This window comes from Centruroides vittatus, unplaced genomic scaffold (assembly GCF_030686945.1).
Source record: "Centruroides vittatus isolate TY-2023 unplaced genomic scaffold, ASM3068694v2 contig_1824, whole genome shotgun sequence".
Lineage (NCBI taxonomy): Eukaryota > Metazoa > Arthropoda > Arachnida > Scorpiones > Buthidae > Centruroides > Centruroides vittatus.
In genome coordinates, this window is record NW_027121123.1 from 994,291 (window position 1) to 1,014,338 (window position 20,048).

At 24.5% G+C, this 20,048-nt stretch overlaps 1 protein-coding gene across 2 annotated transcripts in view; it reads left to right on the top strand.

Moving 5' to 3' along the window:
• Elk (Eag-like K[+] channel) overlaps nt 1-20,048 on the top strand; it is a 63,718-nt gene that overhangs the window by 1,943 nt on the left and 41,727 nt on the right. Inside the window, exons 1-2 of one of the 2 annotated variants that reach the window (XM_067264134.1) lie at nt 13,791-13,987; nt 16,042-16,058. The exons of the other annotated variant lie outside the window; for it this stretch is intronic. The gene's annotated coding sequence lies outside the window, so the exon portion shown is untranslated. Of the gene's footprint in view, nt 1-13,790; nt 13,988-16,041; nt 16,059-20,048 lie in introns of those variants that run through there. 2 annotated transcript variants of the gene reach the window in all.

The window sequence follows — 20,048 nt, forward strand, 5'->3', positions numbered from 1 at the left end:
ACAGAAACTGTGATTTACATATAACGCTTTCACACACATTTTTTATGTGTATATTTAATGCCTTTCAATAGTGTTTTCGTTCTTAGATAAAGCGAATGGCTTTGGAGAAGTTTGTATTCAGATGACATCCAAGCATCCCTAATCCAACAATCAATATATCTCAGGATATACCCAGAAAAGCTGTTGTCAGTGGTGCATGTTTTAATAAACTTTTTCAAAACTCACTTTCCCCTCTCTCTCCGTACAGACGTAAAATAAAAACAATTAATTACAATTTATTTAATGCTAAATATCCAGTTTATCTCCAATCCCTGTAAGAAGAGGATGCATTAATTATTTAATAAACCGAATCATTTTTAATCTATAAATTATTGATTAAATTTAATAAGAAAATTAACTGTTAAAAAGGTAATTAAGGATCCTAAGAAGCATAAATTTCTAACGCTATCTTACAAATTACTTAGAATTTATGACAGTATGTATGAGTTTTCTCTAGAGATAACAGTCAATGTCCTAAAGACATTCTTAATTGAAGACTGTGATAAAGATATATAAGATTTTATTTTAAAAAAAAAGTATTTTTATTAATGATATAATTTTATCTTATAAACCACACTCGGTATTATCTAAAAGCTATATAACTTTGTATGTCATAAACAATTTAACGCTGCTTCTGATATTGATACATTCTCTTGTTTAAAAAAGGAAAAGATTTCATTTTATGTGAGAGGTATTGCATTACTTTCCTACCATTTTATGTGAGAGGATATCTATATTTACAGCACTAACGTTTCCTACATTTTATGGATCTTTTACAATTGTATAAATCCCGTTTTTTTAAAAATAATATACACTATGGCCTCGATTTAGCGGGCCTCGATTTAACGGAATTAGAGTTTAATCGACATCGACCCAAAGAAGTTCTGCCCTAAAGGATAAATTTAACTTGTCTTTTTTTCATTTGCTTAAAGGTTGAGTCGATGAGTCATGAGTATAAATTACTCGACATGCATTATAATAAGATTTTAACATATTCTGCACGTGTAAGTTTATGCTTTATAAAATATATTCGATTTAACGCACTGTCGACAATAACAGACACTCCCTTTCTCAATTAGTCTCTCAATTAGCCCGTTAAATCGAGGATATACTGTGCTTCTTAAATGTAACTTTTCATCGATAGTGGATACCCCTTCCCCAATAAATTCGCTAAATCGAGGGTCTACCCCATCCCTCAATAAATCCCTCTAAATCGATGGCCTACTGTACTTCATAAATTTAGCTTTTCGTCAATAGTGGACACCTTCTTTCCAATAAATCCGCTAAATCGAGGACCTACTGCACTTCATAAATTTAACTTAGCGCTTTTATCTATTGTATACAACTACTGTTTACAATTTCTTCTTTTTTTTTCCTCTAATAAAAAAGAGAAGGAAAAAATAATTCAAGTTATTAAACAATTTTTTCTCTTAATTATTTTCTAAAAACATATTTATTATCTCTTTTAATTAATTTTACATTATTAATGAAATTTAGTTAAGTGATATATAATGCCTCAAATAGGTTGGCAACACAGATATATCATGATATACTATGTTACAAATGTTCTTCAAGCGAGATAATATTTTATAAAAATGATTTAAGAGATGTCTAAGGCTCTTAAATCATACGTAACAGTTTTTCTTGCGTAATTCATCAATGTAAAAATAATTTAACATCGTTATTAATCACATCAAAACCCTTAATGATCGTAAAAATACTTCAATATTTCATTATTATTATTATTATTATTATTTTTAAATCTTTAAATCTTCTCTAATACCATTACTCATGCTTCTTTATCAAAATTAATATTATAATTATCCGTCATGCTATTAATAAATCGTCTAAGATGCGGAGGAAACTAATTTTAGCATCTTTTTTTCCTCCTACTCTTGGTCTTCTTATACAGGTTTTTCTCTATATAAAAAAAAATGGAAGACAAATCCATTGTCATTCGAGATATACAAAGTTATCTGAGAAGAATCTTTTAAGTCATATATCATACATTGTCATATATAATTCGCTGTTTTCCCCACGAGGAATGCATTATTGACTTTAAAAATAAAAATAAAAATAAAAAAAGGATTTTTTGGCAGGAAAATATCTTTTTATTCTCATCTCTTTCCTTTAAAATAAATCAAGACTATTTTCCCAACAAGTTGAACGTTCAGAACAACAGACAAACACACGCATCTATATATTACATTTATATATTTTACGTACGAATCTCTTATATAACTAGCAACAGTTGATTTATATACAGTATCAAATCCTTTAAACGTATGTTTGTCTGTTTACATAATTGGTTCTCTACTCATAATGCTGCTATCAATTTAATCATGCTGGTATACTAGAATTAGTAGAAGTTAATTCTAGTTTGATTAACTGTTATTATGAAAATAGCATGTTTATTTTAATTTTTTTATATATTAATATTCGTGTAGTAGCATGTTTAATTATTATACAAATTACAAGTTTGCTCGGCTATTCAGTAAGCTTTAATGAAATGGCTAAACTGTAAATAGTAAAGATAGTTTACTGGTTGGACTAAATTATATGTAAAATGTATATAATATAGTAGAACTTGTCTAAAGCGGAAAAATTCGACATCCTTTGACAGGTTTTACTGAATTATTACTCTTCGTTTCTATCCTTTGAATGGAATAATTTGATGAATAAGAAAGTGAATTTGATAATTATAATCTTAAAATTTGGCTAATTTGGATCAAAATTTTAAAAAATTTACAGTTTTATTCTCAAATTTTTCATTTGAAACTAATCTTTGACGCCATTTTTCATATAAAAATAGCCTTTAATTCTAATATAATTAAGGATTAATTTGATACTCGATGTATTAATTTCCATTGTATCCTAAAATAAAAAATATTTATATATGTATAAAAAAACAATTTGTAAGAGCTTTTATAGTATTATTTTCTATTTTATAAAGACAAAATAAATAAATTTTAATATAAACTTTTGTATATCTTTCTTAGCAAGTTTTCCGTCCAAAGAAAAAAAATTGATACTTAAAAAGTAATTAAAAACTAATTTATTACGTTAACAGCACCATTTTCTTTAGGAAACAATAGAAATTTGAACAATTTAAAAAATTCTATTAGCATATTAATACTTTAAAAATCATTTTCTGAAACATAATTACACGTTCTTAAGTTCGTACTTTTTGTTAATTATCCTGTATTTAAAAATAAATCACATCCTTAGCTAATTAATAATCAAACAGGAGAAGGTGTCAACAATATAAAAAACAAAAAAAATACTAACATAATGATAAATGAGCATAAGTTCTCCTATAACAGGTTCAATACTCCTTTTGTGTGCAGGTGCCAAATTGTACCTTATAATACTTGGCACACTACCATTGGCAAGGTTAACGTCCTACCTTTAATTCTCCTAAAAAAACAATATTCTTCAACGAGAAAAAATATATATATAATTTAGTTTAAAACCCATTTATTTAATTATAATAACTCTTATTGCGTTTTTTAATTAAGTTACGGAGTTCATTCGCTTAAATCTTATTATATTTTAAGTACATTTTTGTTACTTTAAATTGATAAAATATATTTGAATAGGAGAGACAGCTGAAACCTCGATTTAACGTCACCTAAATTGGCACTAAATCGAGTGCGTGCCGCTAAAATGTAATACTTTAAACAATTAGAATTGTATTTAAGTTTGAGTTTGGGACTTTGAACGGTACTTAAGAAGGCGCTATATCGAGATTTAACTATATATACAATGGATCTGGATGTAGTGAACACTTGAAGAACTGAGCTAAATTATACACCGTACAAATAGTTCATTGTAAAGGCATAAAAAAAACTAACAAAATTGTTCATTATATCAGGGTAGCCACCGTTTTAAGAATCCCCCATACTTGTATCTTGAGAAATTCTTGGTATAGTACCACCTGATATAACGAACAACTTTGTTTGTTTTTGCTGTTTTATATGCTTATACAGTGAATAATTCGAGCGTTCGCTATATAGAGGGTCCGTTGTATAAACATTTAAACCTCGATATAACGCCATACTTCATAAATGACTTCACCCCGTAAAGCATCAAAAATGACTTAAAGAATAGCAAAAAACAAAAAAAATTGCATATTATTTTGCCCAATTTTTACCTTAAAATAATAAAAAAACGATATTTTATATATTATATCAACATACCTTTTGTGCATGCATACATAAAAGTCCTTATCGAAAGTCCTTATAAAGGGGGGAAATTCCTTATCAGATCATTCTTGGTGATAAAAGTTAGTTATTAGTGATATTTATGTGATAAATATCAGTCCTCGAAATTCTCATGATACTGATGGAGATAGCAAGCATTCTTTAGTAAATTGTTGCTACTGCATAACCCCAATATCATGTTTGATAAATAAGATAATTGCGTGCAAAATATTTAATTAATTTCTTTTATTTATTTATTTTTTTTATTAATTAAAAGACGAAATGGGGTTTTTTAATTATAATTGTTTACTTGGCAAGATAATTTGTAAAATATAATAAGGTTTTCACGTTTATATATATATAGAGAGAGAGAGTGGAATCTCTCGTAACGATCACCTCGCAATAACGATTCTAAACGGTAAAACTTTGTATTTTTAAACAAAAATGCATGCAAAATAACCTCCAAATAGCGGCCTTTTTTTAATATTCTCGTCAGTGGCCGTTGTTCAGAGGTTCGATTGTATATGGATATTTCTATCGATCTATGTCTTGTTATTGCTTCCCGATATATTATGTTTCTTGATCGAAGTAAAAATGATACTTTTAGAAATTTATAGCAAGTGTTTAGATGACAGTAAGCTATTCATTGCAACTTTCTGTAAAATATAGAGGATCTTTCTTATTTTTTTTTTATCTTTTTTTCGGATATTGTCGACTAAATAATGGTTGAAAGTAGGTCAGATAAAGTTGGACCTACTATCATTTTCTCTTTTTATGCCTCCAATTTCCTACTTTTTAGTTCGTCTTTATAACACTGTTTAACGCTTTAATGATAAAAAATCCAATAAAGTAAATGTTATATACTTTAATGAAAATTTTTCAAATAAAAATTGATCAAATATATACATATATATGAGTAAAAATTCTATAAAAGTTTATACTTTAATATTGTTTAGTTAAGAACAATTAACTCAGTTATGCTCGTAAGTTGCTCTCTCAAAATAGCTTTTTAAAATATTAATTATATAAAAGGTCTTGTTTTTTAGGAATAGGGGTGATTTTAAAAAGGAAACAAAGTTATAAATACCAATAACGAGTAAAATTTACATTATATTCGACCACACTTGAGATATGACCCTATCCCTTTCTAACTCTCTCTTTCTTGACTTATAATCTCCAAAATTTAATACCATAAATGCCCTAATATAGAAGTATTCTTGCCAAATTTCAAAAGTTTTGCTCCATGGGTTCCTGAGATATTAAGCAAAATACAGGCCAACACACACACACGCACAAACTTAGAACCTCGCTCCTTTTTTAATATTTTTTGGAATTGGGGAACCTTAAAACGTGGAAAAATGCAAATAAAAATGTAAAATTTATATCTGAATAGTTTTTTAAAAAAATAAATTTGAAGTTTCTCATGATTTATTACATTGCAAAATTGTGATCTTTCCCTTTTTAACGAATTTTTATGCGTTATGTATAAGTGATAACCGCATAATTTACGTGTTTTACATATATCTAAATGACGAAATTAATAATAATATTGAGTATTATCAGCAACTTATCATAATAAACTCACCAAACTTCTCATCAGATAAGCGTAGAGATATCCAATAAACATTATTTTCCTCACGTAAATGCACGATTCAAACTTTCAACACAGAATATTCACAATAAAGAATTATTTATTGTTTAAACTAATTTAAAAATTATCATCTTTGTTATATTATTTTAAAGGGAAAAAACACTCCCTTGGATTTTTTTTCCAACAGGAATCTAATTAAATATCGTGAATCACGAATTTTAGAAAGGCAATTATCTGATAATCATCTAATTTTAGCATTTTTTCAAAGGTTCATTATATCATAAAGGTTAATTGGCAAAGTAAAAGAGGATATGTGACTTTTTAAAATCATTTATCATTATTTTCAAAGAGAGTTAGTGATAATTTGTCGAAAAGAAAACGCAGTTATTTTTTGATTGATGAACTTTAAATTTTTTTTAACTACAAATCATTCATTTAGTTTAAAAATCCAATTATTTTTATATAAATTAACATCGAAAATATAAAAGTATACTTCAAATTTAATTAAACAAATTTTTAAAAAATTAATTTTTTTACTCATAAATGACGTAATCGATATTAAACAATTTTTTAAAAAAAATTAATGTTCTTACTCATAAATGACGTAATCGATTCTTACGTAATTGCAATTTCTTTAAGATTAATTAAAATTAAAATGTTATTATTATAATTTAAAAAATTAGTTTTGAATTGGTTAAATATTTTTTATTTTTTATTTTATATCCTAATGAATCTTTATTTATATCCTGTTTTATGTAAGTATGTTAATTGATTCTGCTCCTTGGAGTAGCATCTTCATTCACTTCCTAGAATACAGTAAAATAACCTTTGATGAAGGTATTTAACCTATCATTGTGATAAAAGAAGAGTACAAATTTATATTTTTTATAATTTATTTTAAAAATAAATTAGCAAAACTTAAATATTTTAGTTTTTTCTTCGCTTTTCTCGATTTGGGAATGAAAAATTTACAGGTAAACACTAAAATTCTATTTTTACTGTAATGAATAGTTATCTAAACAGTCATTTTATCATTTCTCTCCACTTCTTGAAAACTTATTTACTACTTTATCTGTCTGTCTATGTGACATTCTTTTAATCATATTGAGACTAGAAGATTTAAAGGATTGTGTGTGATTTATTTATAAAATGAATTAAATAAATTTTCAATTTTTATACAGACTTTTAAGAATATTGAATGGATTTCAGGAAAAATTTAGATTTTAAATATGAATTTTAGAAGTACCTACGTCATTATATCTATACAGGGTGGGTCAGCGAAAACGAAACGGCAGAGTGTTCGTGTTCGTCCAAGCAAAGCGCTCGGACAGGTCGATCTTTTGCTCGAGGGGACATCTTTTGCAATAAAGTTTTTGCGATTCTGAATTCAACAGACAACAAAAAATTTTAAAAACTCATTTATTTTGTATTAACTAAACAAACATTTATTTCGAAAAAAATGTTTGTTTAGTTAATATTCAGAATCGCAAAAACTTTATTGCAAAAGATGTCCCCTCGAGAGTAAAATCGACCTGTCCGAGCGCTTTGCTTGGACGAACACGAACACTCTGCCGTTTCGTTTTCGCTGGCCCACCCTGTATATATGTTATGTTATATCAAGGATTGTATGAATGCTTTATGGTGATTAAGAAGAATTCCTCTTCATCTTCCTTTGGTCTCTACATAGAAAAGATCATCTTCTATATCTATGTACAGTACATACAGATGATGCTCTTCTTCATCCTCTATTTTACAGAGGATGAAGAAGAGCATCCTTTAGACAAACAGTGGATAAGCTAATATCAGAAGAAGAAAGAATGATCACAATGATAAATTATGGCTGTCATTTACATAACTTATTTTAAACACTTTTATTTAATTATCTTCTACAGAATTTTTGAAGAAAACTCTATTAAGATAATGTATTATTATTTTAAAAAATTTATAAAAAGTTATTAATATTAAATAAATTCTCTTCTACTCTGCATTTGAATTACTTACGTTGTTGTTTTAACAAAAATTTGTCATGTATACAACCAATAAATAAATATTTCTTCCATTATTCTTGCTCATTCTTATTTTAGATTAAAAATTTATATAATTATATGAATATTTCATATAAAAATCTTTAAATTTTTAATGTTAAATTATGATACACACACTACTGGAAATAATTTTTCTATAAATTTATAAGCATGTGTTTGAGATGTTTATCATTTAATATTACAACTTAATTAATATTAATACAAGTATATTTAATTTATATTACTAATATTACATGCAGTTGCTTTAATAGCTCTCTCAATTTTAGTATATTAGATGATTTTGTAAACGACAATCATCAATTTTGGTAAAGGGCAAATTACTAATAGCTACTGGAATTTTACATATATTAAGGTTAGCAAAGCAAGATGAAAAAGCCTTTCTTTATCTTCATCTTCTCCACATGGATGAAGAAGTCCATTCAAAGTGATCATTGGATATCAGAAGAGTTAATAATAAAGAAAGATAAATTGATTAAAGAGAGAAGATGAAGAAGGTTTTTCTGATACTTTCTTTTATTCTCTTTTTAGATAGTTATCTACTGGTGGTCTAAAGGATGTTCTTCGTCATCTTTATCCATGTAGAGATCCAGACCAATCAACTCTTCATCTTCTCTGACAATCTCTTGGGAATTATTTCTTAATTTAAAGATAATTGAAGAAGAGTTTTGCTTTAAGAAACTATTAATTGATATTTTAAAAAACTTGGGAATAGTTGCAAGTATCACCATCTTTCATAAATTTTTTTACAAAAGTATTTTCTGTGTTCTTACACAAGAAAAATAAGTTAGATAATCAGAAAATCTTTATTCGCTTTCTATTTCTGTGATTGAAACCGTTCAATCAAACATTATTAATGACTTTATCAGGGTGAGGTTCCACTAACAATCTATCTATTTTCAATACGATGATTCACCTTCAAGGTAACGAGAAAGGATACATTATATTCACGCAATTCTGACTTAAAATCAGCTTTTGATTCTATAGATATTTTCTTTCTGATCAATATTATTACATATAATCCAAACTGGATAATATATCTACCATACTTATTTATTTTTCTTTTATTAGAGCAATGGTTCCTATGTTATAATTTGACCATAATGGTGGGGTCTTATACTTCTATACGGGAGAAATCTCTTGTAGAAGTTGAACAGAACCTTCTACAAACAGTGTTAATGATTTTGAAAACAAGAATAATCTTCAAATTTAGTAAAGAGTAAATTAGTAGGAGTTTGTGTACGTAAACACCAGAAAAGGAAGATGAAATGAAGATGAATTGATTGGATTCTTATTCATCTAAGTAGAGACCAGAAAAAAATGAACTCTTCTTCATCTTCTTTTTGTTGCCTTATCTTCCTCCATATTTATCTTGCCTCATCTTCCTCCATGTTTATCTTGTCTCCTCCTCCTCCTCCATCTGTACCTTGCCTCATCCTCCTTCATCTTTATCTTCCTTTTCTGATCTCTGCTTATCATCTAACAAACTAATAAATCGAATCTTCTACAAGGGATCTACACTTGTTTTATCTTTACTTTTTTTAATTAAGTGAATATTTTGACAAATTTATAATTTTTAATGATGAAATCTGTACTATAATTGAATTCGGTGTACATGCTGATGCTGGTTCTCTCACTTTAATTAGATAAAAATACTTATGTTTTATTATTATTCGGATATTCTTCAACTTTAAAAACTAAAAATTCTAGAAGATATTTCTGGAACTATGTTGAAACGAATCCTTTTTTCATGTTATTCGTAACTTTCAAGGACGAACTAAGACCCTCACAGTTTTGTCTATCAAATATATTGGCTTCCTCTGGAGAATCAATGCTTCAGACATCAACACTTTCTTCAGTTTTATAAAATAAGAAAAATCCATCTACCTTATCTTTATTTATGTTTGCTCCATATGGATCCCTGAATATACTTTTCAACTCGAGTATTTTCAATATTTGTTAATAAGAAAACATTTTTCTTCATCTATCATCCTCTTGGATTTAATTTCCTAGCGAAGATTAAAATTTATAAATTAAAATAAAGTTTTGGAATTCTTTAAAAATATTTATATATATATATATATATATATATTATATATAAATTATTATTATTATTTTTATTTAAAAAAAATATTTTTTCAATTAATTCGACTTCGTACAAATGTCTACAACTAGAAATGTTAGTAAATATTATAAATTATATAATAAATATAAATTATTTAATAATAATAATGTATAATGCGCTTCAAAACTTTATTTTTCATGCCCATTTTTCGTATTTTTCACCTAAAATAATATTAAATTTAAATATTTATCTTCTCAATACGATGGAGAATTGCGGTTCGTTTCCTCCTAAAAATTTAATTTTAATTAATAAATCTCTATATATTTTAATATTTTAAAATTTTATAAACATTTTCTTAAGTATACACGTAAATATTATATAGATTTATTTCGTTTATTAATATTTAAATTAATGAGAAAATTTCATGAAAATTTACTAAAAAGTTGGAAATTTGTCGAGAATTTTAAATAGAGCTGATTACAATTATACAATTTAAAATTCATATTAAACTTCTGTTTAAATTCGAAATTAAAACTTAGAAATATTATTATTTTGCTTGCGAAAATAAATTCTTTATTAATTATATGTAATAATACAACTCGGAGTAGGATGTATGATTAAAGGAGTAAGGAAAATACACAGGTATTTTCCTTATTCCTTTAATCATACATCCTATTTGTCATTGTACTGCCAGGAGAGAAATGACCCCAGGGAGAATTTTCTATGGAAAACTGACCCCTATTAGGTGTTAGACATGTGAAGAAAATCCGAAAAACCACATGCCCAATCCACGTGAGGCCCGAACCCTTGACTAGTGTTTAGTGATTTTATCCACCCCTCTGATAGGCCGGAATAGAAGTGTAATCAGTCAATTATAAATCTCAAATTTTAGCATCTCCGAAGTTAGTAAATTCAGACATTAAATAGTTAATATTCCTATTAAAGATTATATAATTATAATTATAGCTATATCATATAGTACTTGATAAAATTTCCAGTTAACCCAACTCAAACATATTTTAGAATAAATTCCGTACAGACAAACGAACGTGACAAACAACATCCAACAAATCTTTACAGAATCAATTTATCAGTTTATATGTTTCATGGATTTATACAGTTTTATTTATTTGTTTATCAATTTTTATTGATATAAAATTCCATTTCTCTTTCAGGCTATTGTCCTTAGGATATGTATAAATTGAACTTTTAAAGTACATAAAGGTGAATATCCAACACCCACTACTAAAACAATCGTTTAATTATTAAAGTGCAATAATTTTAAAGTTAATAATTAAATTTTAAGGTGTAAAAATATTATTTTCGAATTTCAAATGAGGATACCTGCACAGTGCTTAACCTTTATTAAATATGACTTGGGGTCATTGTACTTTAATGTGTTACCATGACATCATATAAATTAGCGATATTCAATAGAAGACACAACAATTTTGACCAGAAAACTTTGAAAAATCGATTAAATCCTATCAGTAAATGATAATTAATTAATTAATCAATAATATCATTATTATCTTTCATCTTGAAGGATGCTAACTTTTCGAATATTTAACATTATTTTATTTAAAATTTTAGATATTTTTCGTGTGAAAAACTATTCGAAAATTATCACATCTAGGCAAAGATTTAAAAATAACATCAAAGTAATTAAGAACATCTCGAAAATAACTTTTATATCAGCATTGGTAGAGTTAGATAACGATAGTCTGGATTCTCTCTTCCTGCTTTTAACCATCTTTAAATTTAAAAATTAAAAAAGTAAATTTATATATTTTAAAAAAAAGAATATAAAAAATTCGTTTCTTAAACTAATTACTATTTTTTAAATTTTTAATTAATATATTTTACGAGTTAATAATTTAAAAATTTAGTACAGAAGTAACCACTCGGTTATCGCCTTCTCTGCTCTTTCCTATCTTCTTTCTCATCCCCCCGCCTTTCTTCATCTTACACCTTCGAGTAGGTTCTACCCTAATAATTAAAAATCTAAAAAAGTTATGATTAACTAAAGTAAAGATTTCTACTTTAGCAATAAAAAAGGAAGAAATTTGCTGTCTAAACATAAAAATTAATGATGAATAAATTTAGAAATTTTAACTTGAAATAGAAAATGTGTAGTGTATTTTTGCTTTGAATATTATTTAAATGTCAAAAATACGTTGTACAAAATTAGAAATTTTAGTTTCAAGATGGAATTTTATAATATTTAATTCGTGTTTTTAATCATTTTACTAATATAAAATCGATATAATTTTGTACCTGTACATCAGGGGTGGATTTAGACTTGTAGTGACCCTAAGTACAACATATAATAGGCCTTTCTCCTCCGCCAAATAATGATATGTGTAATAATGTGAGGCAGTAAGCTACAGGCTTATATCCTTAACTTTTCCTAAGGCCATAAGCTGCAGCTTGTTTAGATCATGTGTATGCAGGGCTTTCGAGAGAGTGGGGAGAGCTGGGATTTTTCCCTGTACTAGAGAAAGCTTAATGGTTCCTACTCCTGTAAAATTATCGTAATTTTTACTAACAGAAAATAAAATATTTGATACTGCTTTTTATTAATAAATAAACATTCTAAGTACTTCATTTGTTCAAAAACAGAAAGGATAAAGGGACCCGTTTTACCCCGTGCTCCATACAAGCTCTCGACTACTCTGTATGTTTGGGTATCAATTCCATGGAACCCGTTCGGCACCACTTAAAATATTATTATGAGGCCTAATGGATTCCGATCCGTTAGATTTGGCGCCCATGCTTATGTACAAATCCGATTCTGAGATACACATAATGTATACAAATGTACAGTACACATTTATGTATATTTAGAGTAACAGTTGTTAGGTATAAGTAAAAAATGGATCTAAAATTAGCTAAAATTGCATTATTTTTTAGAAAAATATTTATATATTGGCCTTATAGAAGACCTTTAAAATGGTTTTATTTAAGTTTTATTATATTTTTGAGGGTTAAAAGCAAGAGAAATCAGATATTGTCCCGGACAAACCAGGACGTGTGTGTGTATTATATACATAGGCTACATGTTAGTTTATAGTTATAGAAATATATTCAGCAAAGTTTTATATGGAAATAAACATCCAAAATAATTAATAAAATAAATTTATAATTAAAATCTCTATACAAATCAGCAATATTAATGTTTGTGTTTATATGTTCTTTCTTTTAAAAGTAAAGTGAAGAGTCGAATCAAACTATAGAAAACCTTGTCTAGAGTTTTATTTTGTCTGTAAAACGTATAAAAATTAAGAAAAATCCGAAAAATAAATATGATTTATGTCAAGAAAACAAGTTTTCATCAAGAACTATTTCAGAAATATTACAGTATTTTGTTTTATTCAGACATAGTAAAAACCAGGAAATATATACGCTTTATTTTAAATTTATAGCTTTATTTTAAATATAATTAAACCTCTGAACAACGGCCACTGGCACGAACATAAAAAAATGTCCGTTGTTCGGAGGTGGCCGCTAGTGGAAGTTTTACTGTATTGGTTGTCTTTAATTTCGTATCAAAGTCTTAGATTGTTTTTTACTTTATTAATTTTGAAAGTATAAATTTTAAATATTTTATTTAAAGAAGCGAATATAAATGAAATAAAGATAAAACTTTTCTAACTTATAAACTATTGTTTATAATAAATATATAATATATTTTTATACAATATTATTCGTTTTTATGGCTTTTTTATATTCAAAATTTTCATTTTAATCTGTCGGAAAAATGTTATAAAATCGGAATTTTTCGAATATTTGAAATTTCCATAAGAACAAAGATGCTATGTTATTGCTATTTCAATGATTGAAGGGGATGAGTGATGGCTTGAATAGCGGTTTTCTATAGAATATGATTCACTTCTCTCCATCATTAATGTTGGATTAAGGTTTATTCATTATGTCTCATCGTTCGATAAAATAATCAACTACATAACAGGAGATCTTATCCTTTCGTTAATAAACTTTTGATTGAAACCTCACAACTGCAGTAATAAAAATAAAAATCCTTCATATTGTAAACATTTTAAAAGCATTCTAAAATAAAAAAAATCCACTTTAAATATATTTAATACCCTAAATATATATTTTAAATTATAATTAGTAATGATAAACCTTTATAGGAGCAGTTAGGATATAGTATTTTGTAAAGGATGCTGGTGTGGCTATTTTCTTACTTTTTCTTTTGTTTTTTTTTAAGAGAATTGTTTATTCTTGTAGTTAAATATTTATTCTAAATCGATCGATGAATTTTTCTCTAATAGGAATGTTCATTTTTATTATTATTATATATATTATTTGGAAATCAATCAATCAATAAATAACATGGAATCCCTGCTTTAAGTTAGAATAAGGAAAAAAGGAATGAAATGAAAAGGCGGAGAGTGTCTCTAGAGAAACAACTTACATCAAATACTATTCAGTTTCTTAAAAATGACCTTAGGGAATAGAATACACTTTCTTTTACCAAAGACTACTAAACTTATATGACTTTTTTAGTGTTAGTCATACAGTCAATATTCTTAAAATACCAATTTGTGGAAACATTCATTCTTCTATACAGAAAAAAATTTAATCTGTAAACAAAACTATGTTTCCTGTTAAATATTATAAATTCTAACTTTCTATATCAACATATATAAAATTATTGAATATTTTAATGAAAATATATTATTTTATATGCCTGTGTAACTTCGCAATTCTCAATTCCATAGAAGATAGCACTAACATACCTGAATTTTTTTAATAAATTTAATTATTTTAAGATAAATAGTAAATTTTATTAATATTTATAATATATTTTATCTCCTGGGAGTAAGAAAGGGGGAGTAAGATATAAATAAATGGAGAAATAAAGCGTATACATTGTTTGAATGATATAAAATAAAATTTAAAAAAATATTAATAATGATGTTAATAAAATTAGCAATTTGTTTATAATATTAAATATAATTACGTGAATAAAACTACATAAACAGAAATGTAATTCTTTTTTATTCATAAATATGGCTTTGTTTACATTCTTTATATAATGGGCATGAAGCAGCAGATAAAAAATTGCTGAAAAAATATGAATTAGATAAAGGCAAAGAAAATTATTAATATTTATATATTTTTTTCTTTCGTTATCTTTAAAAATATTTGATATATTTTTTCTTTATGTAAAGAAAAATTTTCCAGTTCTTTTTGTTTACAAAAAAACAAGGAAATTAATATTTATTTTTATATGATAAAGATAAAAATATAAAGAGGTAATAATAAGGAAAATTATTTATGTATCTTATTATAAAGGGTATTTAGAACATGGCTACATTATTAAACATAGAAGAATATTGTTATACTATGTACTAAATGACAACTATAACATTATATGCCTTTTCTTATCCATTTTATAAAAGGTTATCACCTTTTAAACATTGTTAAAGTTTAATTTCTTATCTAGATACATATTTTCTAGATAGAGGTAGCAAAAATGAATAATATTTATAATATTTTAATGTATTCTAATAGATATTTTATACATCTTTATAATTTTTCTATGGAATAATATGCATTCTATTCTTAATATAATTAAGGATAGAATGCATATTCTTCTTTTTCTGCACTAAAAAGAAGAAATTATTTTGTCATTTGTACAAAAATAATACAAATTAAACATAGGTACAAGCATTCATAATGTAGCAAAACACAGTAAAAATAAATATAAAGTAAATTAAGGGAACAAGAATATTTTAGTATTTAATCATATTTTTTTTTTTTTTTTTTTTTTTTTTTTTTTTTTTTTTTTTGCAAACTTTAACTATTTGTAGAAATATTTAGAAGCTCTCATTCTTAAGTGAAAACAGGAGAAAAGTTATAACCATTTACTTGTTTTCTTATCTTAAGAGTAACATAAAATTAATAACAATTTTAATAATATATAACATTCTAGCTATATACATTTCACTACAATTGAAATACTATAAATTGACTGCGATAATCATCATATAAAAAATGATAACTTATTCAAACTTACTCACCAGTAACAAAAATAAGTTGCAATTTATTAATATTTACATTTCTTCATTTCAGATACAAAGGGAGAAAAAGTAAATATTTATTTACATTTATTTACTTTTTTTTATTTAAAAATTATAAAAATAAATAAATAATATAAATATTTTATTATATTTTAAAATTCAAGTTTTGAAAATGAAATTGAAGAACTAATAACTTTTCTCCTCCTGCTCTTCCTTTTTTTTACAATATTTAAATAAATATAATTAACTCTTTGTCATTTTGTAATTATTGTATTTAACTTTAATATATTTATTTTTATTTTTTAAATTTATTTTATATTAAAAAAGTAATAAAATCTTAAAATGTATCTAATTTATATCATTATTCTTTAAACTTTTCTTATTTATAAATAAATAAAACATCATTAAATTAAAACAGTTTAATCAAAAATGCTTTTATTATAATGGATATTTTATGTCAAGTAATAAAATAAAATGTTAAATGTCAATAAACATATTAAAAAAAATTGTTTTACTTTGATATAATAAATCTCTTTCGTTAAAAACATTGTAAAATTTACATAAATTAAGCTATTTGAAATCATTTTTTTAATAATTTATTTGAATAAATCATAAAAATTACTTACTTATATGTTATTTAGATAGAAAGCTGGCTTAAGTATATTTGTTATGTTACAGGCAAAGTAGATGATTAAGTAATAAAAGGATTTTAAAAGGAAATAATGCTCAACAGAATAATTTAAAACAGTTAAAATTCTAATTAACTATAGATTTATATGGAAATTAAATTATAAGTTGATGAAAGAGTATTAGAGCATTGGAAAGTAAATACTGAATTGACTATTATAATGAGATAATTCAATTACATAACAAAATTTAGATTAAATTACATAAAAGTATAACAAATAAATGTTTTTCTTATCTATTAAGAAGCATTATATAAATATATTTAAATTACTTTTATAATTTTTACTCATGAGATAAATTATTTTATTATATATTTTATACTTACAAAGGCTCTCTTAAATATATATATTAAATAAAATAAATTATTTTATAGAAGTTTTAATCCCAAATTTATTATTAATGTAATGAATATTATATTTTATTTATCTGAATACAATTCCGTAAATTAAATTTTTAAGATATACTCAGATGTATCTTAAATATTCTTTTCCTAAGGAAAAAAAAAAAAAAAATATATATATATATATAAGCATTATTTTATGTGTATATATATATATATATATATATATATATATTGACATTTTTCAAAAAATTCTCTCAAATTATGATATATGTATCCAAGAAACAGTCATCATCATGATTGAAAAGTTATTTTGATATTTTGATCTTTATCATGTGTGTTGGTTTGATATTTTTTCTTTTATATTTTTTACTTTTATATTTTTTAAACATAGATTCTATTGTTTCAGTAAGACAGATGAATCGTGTAATTTTCTTTTGTTTAAAGTTAAAATAGTAATGTTTTTTAAGTAAACTTTGTGTGAAAAAACTCATTCACCTAGAAAAAAATAATATTTTTTATGATTTATTAAATTACATATTCCATGTCAGAAAATGTCTTTATAAAAAAAATTTTTATTCTATAAATTAGATAATTCATTTAAAACTATATAAATTCTTTTTTTATAATTTAATTTGAAGTAACAGCTTTATCAGTAATCAGATAAAATGTTATAATTTTTAGAATTATATAAAATAATTCTTTAATTGTGCGCATTTGTAAAATATTTAAATTTCTAATAATTCTAAATTCTTATTCTTTGGATGGTTTCTTATATAATAGAATTTTTATTGTAAATTCTAAACATAATCAAAATTTTTCTCTAGGGATGAACAAATTTCGATACTTGTCGTCTAAATTTAAATTATTCCTTTGACTAAAAATCTATAACTTATGCACTGTTACTAAATTGTTAAAAAACCTATATTATAAACAATTTGTTTCTGAATTGTTATTATTATTATAAAATTTTAAAATATATTCTGAATTTTTACAGATATTACAAGTGAATGCGCTGTATATAATCTCATTAGAATGGTATTATTTGATGGATTTTTAATAATGAAGCTATGTTGTACTCTGTTAAAGACTAAGGCTAATGTTTCAAAGAACACAATTTTAACAAAGAACTATATTTATAATAAATTAATTATTAAAATTAATTAATTTTAAATGAATTTAATTAATTTTTCAATAATTAATTTCTTGTTTAGCTCTTTTGATTATGGTTTACTATCATTAGGATCTTCCTCTTGTTTAACTTTATGCTTAGTCTTGCTCTTATATGTTTCTCTGTTTAGGATCTTGCTTTTGTTTAGCTTGTTGATTAGGAACTTGCTCTTTATTTAGTCTTATTCCTGTTAGAGTTCTGCTCTTGCTTATTTCTGTTTAGAAAAATTTAGCTCTTTCTTAGGATAGCGTTCTTTCTTCAGTGTCAAGATCTTGCATTTTGCTTTAGAATCCATCTTTGAATGTATTTAAACTGTTGATTTTTCACAAAATTTCCTCGAATTAAGAAGGAAGAAAGTATAAGAAGTTGAAACGTGAATAAAATATAATTTTTTTGAAAATTTATTATAATATTATACCAACGTGTTACATGTTTTAAAAAGTCAGGGAATTTAAATTATAATATTGTATATATAAAAAAAGCATTACATGCATGTGCAACTGTAATAAAATCGCATCGTGCAAGACGTGCAACCTTGAAAATCAATCATGATCAAAATAAAGTCGCTCGCTCACGAATATATCAGTTACACGAAATATTAAATTAGTACCATTTATAAATATTTTTCTTTAACACAATCAAATATTTACCAATAGAAAAATTTATATAGAAATTATAAAGTTTATAAAATTTAAATACTAAAATTAGTTTTAATATTATTTATTTAAAGATTATATTTAAATAATTGAAAAGCAGAATATTTATTTATTTATTTATTTATTTGCTATTTTAATATTTAAAAAATGAATTTATAAATTGCAAATTTTAAATTTTGATTTTATTTATTTATTTTTAATGGATTAAATATTTGGAATTTTATAATATTTAACTTTTAAAAATTCATTTAATTTATTAACATTTTATAAATTATTTATTATTATTAAATAATACAATTAAAATTTTATCATTGTAATAAAATAAAGCTTTTATTTATATATTATTATTATTATTATAACATAAAAATAAAAAAATATATAAGATATTTTTAGACTTTCTAGACTTTCTAAAGAATATTTTGAATTCAATTTTATTATTACAATTTATTTTTGATGTGTATCAATAGGTAACTTTACTAGAAGAAATTTTATATATATACATATATATTTTAATAGAAAGTTATATAAATATTTTTAGAAATACATCTGTAAGAAAAATATATTAAATAGACAAACATACACTGTATATATAAATATATATTTATTATAAAAGTGATAATATTTATACCAAACTGTCATGTTTCCTGTTCAAGTTCTATTAAACTCTGTAACCTCCCTTCTCATGAACCTATCTCAATTGTTAAATAGAGAAAAATATTATTTATTTTTTATTATTTATACAAAAAATATCTAACATTATTTAATATATAAATAACGAAATTTATATATTATATTTGAGTTTATTTAATTTAACTCTCTCTTCTCCAAGAAAATATTGTGAGTTAATTGGGGGTGAATATCATCTTTTGTCTGGTAATTCCTAATTGTGTATATATTATTAATTTATATATATTTAAATTATATATTAATATAGAAATTTAATTGTAACTTAATAAACTTAATGAATAATATTTAAGAAAATTTTTATATTTGTTTTTTTCTTTTATAAATCCTTTATAAAATTAATTATATGATGTTAAAACATAGTATCATTATACAGTAGAGAGTCGTTAATCCGAACCCCGGTTATCCGAATCGACGGTTATCCGAACGCTTTCCAGTCGGACTGTGTCGTGCTGAATCGAACTTTTTTGATACTAGATTTACTTCTAAAGTATAATTTTTATGTTTTTATATTTTTCAAT